A 12,992-nucleotide genomic window follows, 5' to 3' on the forward strand; every position below is an offset into this window, starting at 1 on the left:
CAATATAGTCTTTGTCCCTAACGAACTTAAGACCATGAGAGGAGTGTGACATGTTTGCCAAAATGTTGCCATTATTGTTTGACTTATTTACAATAAGCAATATTTTATTCATTTTTGTAATCAGAACTGAGAACATTAAGATGACTTTTTAAAAGGCACTTAGTGCTAATGAATGAGCTGAAAAATTGTATGATATTCAGAGATCCTACGAAGAAAAAATTTTAAGAGAGGGTTAGCATGTGAGTTGGGCCTGAAAGAATGGCCAGCATTATGATGGACTGAATTTGAGAAGAGGACCCAAGGAGTAGAGATTGTGTCACCTAAAGCTGAAAATAAAAGTAATGGAAAGCAGCGCAATATGGCTACAGATTAGGGTGCCTGTAGAGGAGAAGAAATTAGAATGGGCTATGTTGGAGCAGAATCATGGTAAACCTACACTGTCACACTCGGTAATTCAGATTCGGTTTGAGAGGCCACGCATGTTAAGGCACTTAGCACACAGACCCGGATGCACTGTGAGTGCTCAGTATGTGTGAGGCATTAACGTAACTGTCCAACGTCTCAGAAGAAGACTGGCAGAGCAAGGCCTAGTGGTCTCCTGGGGAGCCAGTTTGGTGTCCTTCTTCCTAACCCATATGTGAGCTCTAGCAGAGTCTTCCCCAGTAGATAGGCCTGTATTAGGGTGAAGCCCACTTTCAGGTAGTCCCTGGACCATTTCTACCCAACACACTTCCTATCCCTCAGGTCCACCGAGGCCAGTCTGAAAGTTCCTTCATGTAAACGCCACATCTTCTTCCCTATCTTTGGTCTCGAGTCCTTAGTACATGTTGGGTATTTCAGAAATGCTTATTGAACTAAATACCCTGCTCCTTAAGTGTGAACACTCCCGGACTTCCCTGATGGTCCAGTGGTTAAGAATCTGCAATGTAGGGGACATGGGCTCAATCCCTGAGCAGGAAATTAAGGTCCCACATACTGCCGGGCAACTAAATCTACACGTTGCAACTACTGATCCCGGCCCCCACAACTAGAGAGCCCATGTGTGACAACTAAGACGTGAGGTAACCACATAAGGAGATAAATATTATTTTTATAAAAAGTGTGGATACTCCCTGATAAATGAATAGATTGATACTCCGGCCAGAGTATGAATATATATATGGCCTATTTGCTTCGCAGTTGAGTTTATCATCAGTGAACACACTAATGCTGTTTTGTTGTTAGACCTGCCACGTTCCCAAGTAAGGTACTAGTCTAAGAGACCTTTGCCTGCCACACTCTGAATATTGACATTTTATCAGTTTTCCTCCTCCATTTTCAAATGCAGCTCCTACCCACAGAGGGGTATCGTGAATGAAACAAGCCTTGTCAAGAGCCTGGCACTGTGTCTAATGTTTACTCGTATTCACTGAGCATGTGTGTGTGTGTGTGTGTCTGTGCTCAGTCAACTTTTTGCGACCCATGGACTGTAGCCTGCCAGGCTCCTCTGTCCATAGAATTTCCCAGGCGAGAATACTGGAGTGGGTTGCCATTTCCTTCTGCAGGGGATCCTCCCAACCCAGGGATCAAACCCGTGTCTCTTGTGCCTCTTTCACTGGCAGGTGGATTCTTTACCACTGCACCACATGGGAAATCCTACATACTTATACATTCATGTAATAAATATAACAAAGATATACGTGTGTGTGTGTGTGTGTGTGTGTTAGTGCAAGTAGAATACACACATATATACATACACAAATACTTATAGTGCATGTATGTATTGAAAAGAGAAAAAGTAAGTTTTAATAATGATAGACTCCACACACACGACAAACACAGATGACTGAGAACTAACACAGACACTGCACTGTGCTATGCTAGGTCACTTTGGTTGTGTCCAACGCTCTGTGACCCCATGGACTGTAGCCCTCTAGGTTCCTCTGTCCATGGAATTTCCCAGGCAAGGATACTGGAGTGGGTTGCCATTCCCATCCACAGGGGATCATCCCAACACAGGGATCAAACCCAGGTCTCCTGCATTGCAGGCAGATTCTTTACCACTAGCACCACCTGGGAAGCCCCAAACAGGCACACACATGTGTAACACAGACACATACACAACACACACACACACACACACACATGTACAAAATCCTGTGCTAGAAAAAAGCACTTTCCCATTTTTAGGCACAGAAAAACTACTCTGTGATGAAATTACTCTATCTGATTGTGTGGTTTTTGCACTAAAGGTAGAAGAGAGGTCACACAGAGAGCTGAGATTAGGTGGAATTTAGCAATAGTTGAATCATGGCTTTTCCTTTGCCATCTATTCCTTCGCAATTACTCTTCAGCTCTTTTTATTTTTGCCCACCCAGTGGCGAAATTGAGTCACTGCAGCAGCTGAAGCTCAATGCTTTTCTTTCAGGGCTCACTGCCCTTTTGTTTGTTCTGAGACAACAACTCGAGAGTTGGTAAAGTTAAGGGAAATGAAGATGTTGGAATGATTCCAAAGAGCCAGGACTGCTCTAGAAATAAGAATGAAGGTGGCCAGCTACCATCTTCTAACATACTGCAATGCTTATTTATTACATCTATTGTTTATTGATGTTACTTCCCTAAGGGCAAGGATATTTGACTGTTTTGCTTAACAGTGTATCTGAAAGGGCTTTGACAGAGCCTCATACCTTGTAGACATTCAGTAAATATTTTCTGAGTTGAATGAATGGCTGGAGGTCTAGAGACTTTGCTGTTTTGAAGAAAATGCTCCATTGTAGTCATTAAGACAAGGTCATTGATAATTTCTCATCCTCTCTCTGTCTCCTTGGACTTGATTAGAAAGATGAGGATGGGAGCTACTTTCAGAAGAGGCTGTGAAACTCTGGGCACCAAAAGAACTGCCCCCTGGGGCCCCGGGAGGGAAAAAAGGTGACGAATTCTGAAGAAAAAAAGAAAAAAACATATGAGATACAAATAAGCTCAAAAAAGAAATGGAACGAGCTTCTGGTAATCCTTGTGCACATAAAAGCTATAAATTCTGAACAAAATATAAAAAACAGCTGTCCAAAGGCAACAAAGAATAACCAAGCTGGCAAATGCTAGAGAGGAGTCTGCCTTTGGAAGAAGGGAATGACAACGGGCAAGTTTCCCATGATTACTGCTTTTTGCCAGAAACCAGGACCCAATCCTTAACAGGAGTGACTCAAAACTTGGCTAGAAGACCTGAAGTCTTACTGGCATGAAGAGCCAGGAGAAAGAATTCAAGGTGATTGAACTGAAAAGTGAGGGGGAAATCTTGGAAAGAAGAGAGCCAAAACAAGGGTGGACAGGCAAAGCGTTCTGTGCATAAACTGCACAAATCATTGCTGGCCCCCAATCTTCTGTGCAAGAAGTCCACCTAAGGCTAAAGGGACTAGACAAAGGTTTCCATGGCTGTTCACTACAAGGGACACAGTTTGGGGTCTGACGTTAGTTAACTGCCCACTTAAAAAAAAAATCAGTATTCTTCAGAGGAACACAACAAAATCCAGGGGCTCTATAATACATATCACTCATGCATGGACAATACCCAAAATAGTAAGTACATGAAGAAAAAAAATGTGAGCCAAAAAGCAGTCAAGGGAGACTGACCTTGAAAGAATTCAGTGACTGGAATTAGCAGGCAAGAATTTTAAATCAGCCATTATAAACCACACTGATGAATGTAAAAGAAAATATGTAAAGAATCAACAAATCTGAAATCTTAATGGAGAACTAGAATTTATAAGAAAGAACCAATTGGACATACTAGAATTGAAACCCAAGAACTTCCAGATGTACAAGCTGAGTTTAGAAAAGGCAGAGGAACCAGAGATCAAATTGCCAACATCCACTGGATCATAGAGAAAGCAAGGAAATTCCGGAAAAACTTTTACTCCTGCTTCATTGAGTACGTGAAAACCTTTGACTGTGTGGATCACAACAAACTGGAAAATTCTTAAAGAGATAGGAATACCAGACCACCTAACCTGTCTCCTGAGAAACCTGTATGTGGGTCAAGAAGCAACAGCTAGTACAGGACATGGAACAACAGACTGATTCCAAATTGGGAAAGGAGTATGTTAAGGCTGTATATTGTTACCCTGCTTATTTAACTTATATGCAGAGTACATCAGGAGAAATGCTGGGCTGGATGAATCACAAGCTGGAATCAAGAGTCCCAGGAGAAATATCAACCTCAGATATGCAGATAATACCACATAATGGCAGAAAGTAAAGAGGAACTAAAGAGCCTCTTGATGAAAGAGGAGAGTGAAAAAGCTATCTTAAAACTCAACATGTAAAAAGTTAAGATCATGGTATCTATTCCCATTACTTCATGACAAATAGAAGGGGAATAAGTGGAAGCAGTGACAGATTGTTTTTTCTTGGGCTCCAAAATCATTGTGGATGGTAACTGCAGCCTTGAAATCAAAAGATACTTGCTCCTTGGAAGGAAAACCTATGACAAACTGAGACAGCATATAAAAAGCGGAGGCATCATTTTGGCACCCAAGATCTGTCTAGTCAAAGCTATGGTTTTTCCAGTAGTCATGTATGGATATGGAACCTGGACCATAAAGAAAGCTGTGCACTGAAGAACTGATGTCTTCAGATTGTGGTGCTATAGAAGACTGTTGAGTTGGACTTCAAGGAGATCAAATCAGTTAGTCAATCCTAAAGGAAATCAACCCTGAATATTCACTGGAAGGGCTGATGCTGAAGCTGAAACTCCAATGCTTTAGCCACCTGATGCGAAGAGCTGACTCATTAGAAAAGACCCTGATGCTGAGAAAGGTTGAAGACAAAAGGAGAAAGTTACAGCAAAGGGTGAGATGGTTAAATAGTATCACCAACTCAATGGACCAAATTGTGGGATATAGTAAAGGACAGGGGAGCCTGGCGTGCTGCAGTCCATGAGGTCGAAAAAAGTTGGACGTAACTTAGAAATGGAACAACAACAGCAACTCATAGATTTTGAACTGAAAATATTCTAAACTGAATGATAGTGAAAACATAACATATCAAAATTTGTGGGATGCTGCTAAAGCAGTGCTTACCAGGAGATTTATAGCTTAAAATAGTTTTATTAGAGAAAAAAACGAAATAAAATTAAAATGGCAACCCACTCCAGTATCCTTGTCTGGAAAATCTCATGGACAGAGGAGCCTGGTGGGCTGCAGTCCATGGGGTCTCAAGGAGTCGGCCATGACTGAGCAACTAACACCATGTTTGACCTATAAAATAAGAGACAGTAAGCCCAAATGAATTAGTAGAAAGGAAAAACTAAAGAGCAGAAAATAGTTAAGTAAAAATCCATACAAAAAATACAGAACGTTAAAGCCAAAAGTTGATTCCTTGGAAAGATCAACACTCATGAACTTTCCCATTACCTTGTCTTTTCTATGCTGCCTATTTTTGTTTGTTTGTTTGGTTGGTTGGTTGGTTTTGTTTTGTTTTAACCCAACAGCACTTTTCCCTCCTGTCCCCACCCATCTCAGGGCAAATGTCAATTTCTCCAACACATTTTCCAAAATTCTGCCAACTGGAAATAATCTTTTCCTTTCAAACAAATATTTCAGTATTCACTTTCATGTCTTTTTGTATGATAAGAAAGGAGAACATTTGATATCTTATCATGAACCTGAAAGCCCAGTTTGATAGAATGAGCAGTACCATGGTCAGAAATTAAAAATTTAGCCTTTACTATTTTTACTCAGCTGAACTAAAATATTTGGATATTCAGTTCAGTTCAGTCGCTCAGTCATGTCCAACTCTTTGTGACTCCCATGGACTGCAGCATGCCAGGCCTCCCTGTCCATCACCAACTCCCAGAGTTTACTCAAACTCATGTCCATTGAGTCGGTGATGCCATCCAACCATCTCATCCTCTGTCGTCCCCTTCTCTGCCTGCCTTCAATCTTTCCCAGCATCAGGGTCTTTTCAAATGAATCAGCTCTTCGCATCAGGTGGCCAAAATATTGGAGTTTCAGCTTCAGCATCAGTCCTTCCAATGAACACTCAGGACTGATCTTTTTTAGGATGGACAGGTTGGATCTCCTTGCAGTCCAAGGGATCTCAAGAGTTTTCAACACCACAGTTCAAAAGCATCAATTCTTTGGTGCTCAGCTTTCTTTATAGTCCAACTCTCACATCCATACATGACTACTGGAAAAACCATAGCCTTGACTAGACGGACCTTTGTTGGCAAAGTAATGTCTCTGCTTTTTAATATGCTGTCTAGGTTGGATATTAACCAAAATCTAAATTAAGAAAGTGATCTGTGATATTTTGTTAGCATAACTATAAAGTAAAACAAGATTCTTATCAGTAAGGAAAACTTATAAATTAACAGAAATATGATTTGGAGCAATTTTTTATACAACATAAGAAGAACAGAATAGTTCTTAGACGTAAACATTTTCCAGTAATAGACCACCTAATAAAATCTGATAAATTATAAATTTCCTCCCCAGATAAAAATCACAAACATAAATTTTACACATGGTTTCAGGTATTTCACTAATCTCAGTTAAGAATCCCACACTTAGAAGTAAATCTAGTGTCTTCCATAGATATTTTTTCATGGAAAAGCAAAATTTCAATGGCAGGAATCTAGTTGTCAATCAATTGAAAATTCTTATGAGATGAATAATGCTGGATGCTAAGTTGTTGCAGTTGTGTCCAACTCTTTGCAACTCTATGGACTGTAGCCAGCCAGGCTCCTCTGTCCATGGGATTCTCCAGGCAAAAATACTGGAGTGGTTGCCATTTCCTCCACCAGGGGATCTTCCCTATCTGGGAATCAAACCTGGGTCGCTTGCTTGGTAAGTGGGTTCTTTACTGCTAGCACCACCTGGGAAGCCCATGGATGATGCTAGAAAGTACAATAAGAAAATAGAAGATAAACTTTAGAAATAAACCAGGTGAACTGAAGCGAAGTGAAAGTCACTCAGTCGTGTCCAACTCTTTGCGACCCTGTGGACTATACAGTCCATGGAATTCTCCAGGCCAGAATACTGGAGTGGGTAGCCTTTCCCCTCTCCAGGGGATCTTCCCAACCCAGGGATCAAACCCAGGTCTCCCACATTGCAGGCGGACTCTTTACCAGCTGAGCCACAAGGGAAGCCCAAGAATACTGGAGTGGGTAGCCTATCCCTTCTCCAGTAGATCTTCCCAATCCAGGAATCTCCTGGGGTCTCCTGCATTGCAGGCGGATTCTTTACCAACTGAGCTCTGCGGGAAGCCCTAGAATGTGACAGAAATGAAAAATTCAAGAAAAGATGACTGATACAGAGAGATCCGAATTGTGATAAAATAGACGTTCTGGAGATCAAACAATAGTAAAGGCTCAAAAGATAAAGTCATACATGGGTAAAACTCCTCAGAACAGAAAATCAGTGCCATAAAGGGAGAAATACCCACCTTATATCTACTTAAAATTAGTACATGAGAGTTTTGAACTTTGAAAGATAAAGTTTAAATGCCTTTTAAAACATAATTGCTATTTTTACATTATTTTGAAATATTGCACATATCAGGAAAAATTTACGTATAACATGGCAAACATTTGTGTACTCTCTAGTTTAAGAAATAAAGCCTTACCAAGGACTGTTAAGCTCCAACATTTGTCCTTCTTTGACTGTATTTGTCTATACACACTCCCAAGAGTAATCACCATGTTGAGTTTTATCATTACCTTGGTTTTTTAATATAAGTGTGCTTATTGTTAAGCAATTATAGTGTAATTTTGCAAGCTTTTGAAAGCTAATTAAATTGCATTATCCCATATTCTTTCTTTTGCAACATGTTTTTTACTCAGTGTTGTTTCCTGATGTCCCTTCGGGTTGATGAACTTGGCTGCGGTTTATTCACTAGTCACTGTATTGCTCTACAATATTTTATGAACATATTGCAGTTTAATTTTTCATTCTTTCTTCCATGAATATTTGGGTTGTTAGTTTTGTGGTGTTATCAAAAAAAAGTTCCTATGAACACTCTTGTACATAAGGCCATATTTACATGTTTAAGAGTTTCTCCAGAACAGTGGTTCTCACAGTGTGATCTTGTAGCAGAAGCCTCAGTGTCACCTGCCATCTTGTTAGCAAGACAAATATTTGGATCCCATCATGGGTTACTGGGTCAGAAACTCTGGGCATGGGGACAGCAATCTGTGTTTTAATGAGCTCTCCAGGAGATTCTGATGCACAATTTTGAGACCCACTACCCAGAAACTGGTCTTAGGAGGGTACATGCACCTTGATTGAATGGCATCAAATGTGTACTCCCACCCATCAATAAATAAGTTTCTACTGTTTAACATCATTAACACTTCATAGTCTCAAAATTTTTTAACTTTTTGGCCAATACAGTTGGTACAAAGTTGTATTTGAATCTAATAAGGTTGATGTTTTTTATTCATTTATTAGACATTCATTGGAGAAGGAAATGGCAACCCACTCCAGTATTCTTGCCTGGAGAATCCCAAAGACAGAGGAGCCTGTTGGGCTGCCGTCTATGGGGTCGCACAGAGTCGGACACAACTGACGCAACTTAGCAGCAGCAGCAACAGCAGCAGACATTCATATTTCCTTTCCCATAAAATATCTGTGCCTGTTTTATGCCCATTTTTCTGTTAGATTGCCTTTTTTCTCATTGAGCTGTATACTCATCCTTGTTAAAATGTTTTGCAAATGTCTCTCCCAGTCTGTTGATTTTCTTTACACTCTTAGAAGGTAGTTTCTGATAAGCAGAAGTTTTTTCATTTCAGTGTAGTCAGATTGATTCCATGTGGCTTGTGGGTTTTGTATCTTATTTAAGAAATGCTCCCCTACCATGAAATAATAAAGACTTTTTCTTTTTTTCTTCCAAAAATACTTCATATTTTGCTTTCATATTTAGGTTTTGAACCCGTACTGACGGTATTTTGTGCGATGTGAAGTAGAAATCCATTTTTTTCACATATGGATCGACAATTGTCCCAGTTGCACTGAATGTGTAACTTTTGATGAGGAAATTGACGTCTTTATAATACTGAGTCTTCCCATTCATGAGTGACAGCATATCTCTCCATTTATTTAGTTCTTCTTTAATGTATGCCCATGAAGTTTCATAATTTTTGGTAAATTTATTCCTAGATATTTTATACATTTAGTTGTTTTGTGAATAGTACATATATTTTTTTAAATTGTGTTTTTCTAAATGTTGGCTGCTGGAGTAGGAAAACACAACTGATTTTTATATGATGACCTTTTAGCAAGCAACTTTGCTTAATTTCAGACTGGTAAAAACCAGACTATCTTCATATATCTCTACTCTAGCAGTTATTGCAAGAAACTGGATTAATGTCTATATGCCCCTTAAGACCTGAGAGTATATCTTAGTCAAATTGTCACTCATATAGAAAAGCAAAAGAAAGGATACTCTAAGATCTACAATGTTTCAGACTTTTTTTTTGGCAGCTTGCTGGAGGCTTCACTCTAGGGTGTTACGATGTGATCTAGAACAAAAAAATACTGAGTGGAGGTGCTAGGCTAAGATGAACCACTAGTCATTACAAAATAAGTAAAGAAGAGCTCAAACTAGAAAGTTGCTGCCACTGTCTGTTTTGGTGGTGGTGGTGGTTTAGTCACTAAGTCATGTCTAACTCTCTTGTGACCCCATGGACTGCAGCCTGCCGGGCTTCTCTGTCCATGGGATTTCCCAGGCAAGAATACTGGAGTGGGTTGCCATTTCCTTCTCCAATTGTCTGGTTTAAGATATATATATATATCAGTTCAGTTCAGTTCCGTCGCTCAGTCGTGTCCGACTCTCCGCGACCCCATGAATCACAGCATTCCAGGCCTCCCTGTCCATCACCAACTCCCGGAGTTCACTCAAACTCATGTCCACAGAGTCGGTGATGCCATCCAGCCATCTCATTCTCGGTCGTTCCCTTCTCCTCCCGCCCCCAACCGTTCCCAGCATCAGAGTCTTTTCTATTGAGGCAACTCGTCACATGAGGTGGCCAAAGTATTGGAGTTTCAGCTTTAGCATCAGTCCTTCCAATGAACACCCAGGATCGATCTCCCTTAGAATGGACTGGTTGGATCTCCCTGTGGTACAAGGGACTCTCAAAAGTCTTCTCCAACACCACAGTTCAAAAGCATCAATTCTTCAGCGATCAGCTTTCTTCACAGTCCAACTCTCACGTCCATACATGACCACTGGAAAAACCATAGCCTTGACTAGACGGACCTTTGTTGGCAAAGTAATGTCTCTGCTTTTTAATATACTATCAAGGTTGGTCATAACTTTCCTTCCAAGGAGTAAGCGTCTTTTAATTTCCTGGCTTCAATCAGCATCCGCAGTGATTTTGGAGCCCAAAAAAATAAAGTCTGACACTGTTTCGACTGTTTCCCCATCTATTTCCCAAGAAGTGATCGGACCAGATGCCATCATCTTCGTTTTCTGAATGTTAACCTTCAAGCCAACCTTTTCACTCTCCTCTTTCACTTTCATCAAGAGGCTTTTGAGTTCCTCTTCACTTTCTGCCATAAGGGTGGTGTCATCTGCATATCTGAGGATATTGATATTTCTCCTGGCAATCTTGATTCCAGCTTGTGCTTCTTCCAGCCCAGCGTTCCTCATGATGTACTCTGCATATAAGTTAAATAAGCAAGGTGACAATATACAGCCTTGACGCACTCCTTATCCTATTTGGAACCAGTCTGTTGTTCCATGGACAGTTCTGACTGTTGCTTCCTGACCTGCATACAGGTTTCTCAAGAGGCAGGTCAGGTGATCTGGTATTCCCATCTCTTTCAGAAATTTCCACAGTTTATTGTGATCCACACAGTCAAAGGCTTTGGCATAGTCAATGAAGCAGAAATAGATGTTTTTCTGGAACTCTCTTGCTTTCTCCATGATCCAGCAGATGTTGGCAATTTGATCTCTGGTGCCTCTGTCTTTTCTAAAACCTGCTTGAACATCTGGGAGTTCACGGTTCACATATTGCTGAAGCCTGGCTTGGAGAATTTTGAGCATGACTTTACAGGCGTGTGAGATGAGTGCAATTGTGTGGTAGTTTGAGCACTCTTTGGCATTCCCTTTCTTTGGGATAGGAATGAAGACTGACCTTTTCCAGTCCTGTGGCCACTGCTGAGTTTTCCAAATTTGCTGGCATATTGAGTGCAGCACTTTCATAGCATCATCTTTCAAGACTTGAAATAGCTCAACTGGAATTCCATCACAACCACTAGCTTTGTTAGTAGTGATGCTTTCTAAGTCCCACTTGACTTCACATTCCAAGATGTCTGGCTCTAGGTCAGTGATCACGTTATCGTGACTATCTTGGTCGTGAAGATCTTTTTTGTACAGTTCTTCTGTGTAGTCTTGCCACCTCTTCTTAATATCTTCTGCTTCTGTTAGGTCCATACCATTTCTGTCCTTTATCAAGCCCATCTTTGCATGAAATGTTCCCTTGGAATCTCTAATTTTCTTGAAGAGATCTCTTGTTTTTCCTATTCTGTTGTTTTCCTCTATTTCTTTGCATTGATCACTGAGGAAGACTTTCTTATCTCTCTTTGCTATTCTTTGGAACTCTGCATTCAGATGCTTATATCTTTCCTTTTCTCCTTTGCTTTTTGTTTCTCTTCTTTTCACAGCTATTTGTAAGGCCTCCTCAGACAGCCATTTTGCTTTTTGCATTTCTTTTCCATGGGGATGGTCTTGGTCCCTGTCTCCTTTACAATGTCACGAACCTCCGTCCAGAGTTCATCAGGCACTCTATCTATCAGATCTCGTCCCTTAAATCTATTTCTCACTTCCACTGTATAATCATAAGGGATTTGATTTAGGTCATATCTGAATGGTCTAGTGGTTTTCCCTACTTTCTTCAATTTAAGTCTGAATTTGGCAATAAGGAGTTCATGATCTGAGCCACAGTCAGCTCCTGGTCTTGTTTTTGCTAACTGTATAGAGCTTCTCCATCTTTGGCTGCAAAGAATATAATCAATCTGATTTCGGTGTTGACCATCTGGTGATGTCCATGTGCAGAGTCTTCTCTTGTGTTGTTGGAAGAGGGTGTTTGCTACGACCAGTGCGTTCTCTTGACAAAACTCTATTAGCCTTTGCCCTGCTTCATTCCGTGCTCCAAGGCCAAATTTGCCTGTTACTGCAGGTGTTTCTTGACTTCCTACTTTTGCATTCCAGTCCCCTATAATGAAAAGGACATCTTTTTTGGGTGTTAGTTCTAAAAGGTCTTGTAGGTCTTCATAGAACCGTTCAACTTTGGCTTCTTCAGCATTACTGGTTGGGGCATAGGCCTGGATTACTGTAATATTGAATGGTTTGCCTTGGAAATGAACAGAAATCATTCTGTCGTTTTTAAGATTGCATCCAAGTACTGCATTTCAGACTCTTTTGTTGACCATGATGGCTACTCAATTTCTTCTGAGGGATTCCTGCCCACAGTGGTAGATATAATAGTCATTTGAGTTAAATTCACCCATTCCAGTCCATTTTAATTCACTGATTCCTAGAATGTCGACGTTCACTCTTGCCATCTCCTGTTTGACTACTTCCAATTTGCCTTGATTCATGGACCTAACATTCCAAGTTCCTATGCAATATTGCTCTTTACAGCACCGGACCTTGCTTCTATCATCGATCACATCCACAACTGGGTATTGGTTTCGCTTTTGCCCCATCCCTTTATTCCTTCTAGAGTTATTTCTCCACTGAGCTCCAGTAGCATACTGGGCACCTACCGACCTGGGGAATTCCTCATTCAGTATCCTGTCATTTTGCCCTTTGTTACTGTTCATGGGGTTCTCAAGGCAAGTATACTGAAGTGGTTTGCCATTCCCTTCTCCAGGGGACCACATTCAGCTGTGGTCCATGTGATCAGATCGGCTAGTTTCCTGTGATTATGATTTCAGTGTGTCTGCCCTCTGATGCCCCCTCGCAATACCTACTGTCTTATTTGGGTTTCTCTTACCTTGGTCGTGGAAAAT

The sequence above is a fragment of the Moschus berezovskii genome, chromosome 12 (genome assembly GCF_049115385.1).
Source record: "Moschus berezovskii isolate FMDL1 chromosome 12, NW_MosBer_1.0, whole genome shotgun sequence".
NCBI lineage: Eukaryota > Metazoa > Chordata > Mammalia > Artiodactyla > Moschidae > Moschus > Moschus berezovskii.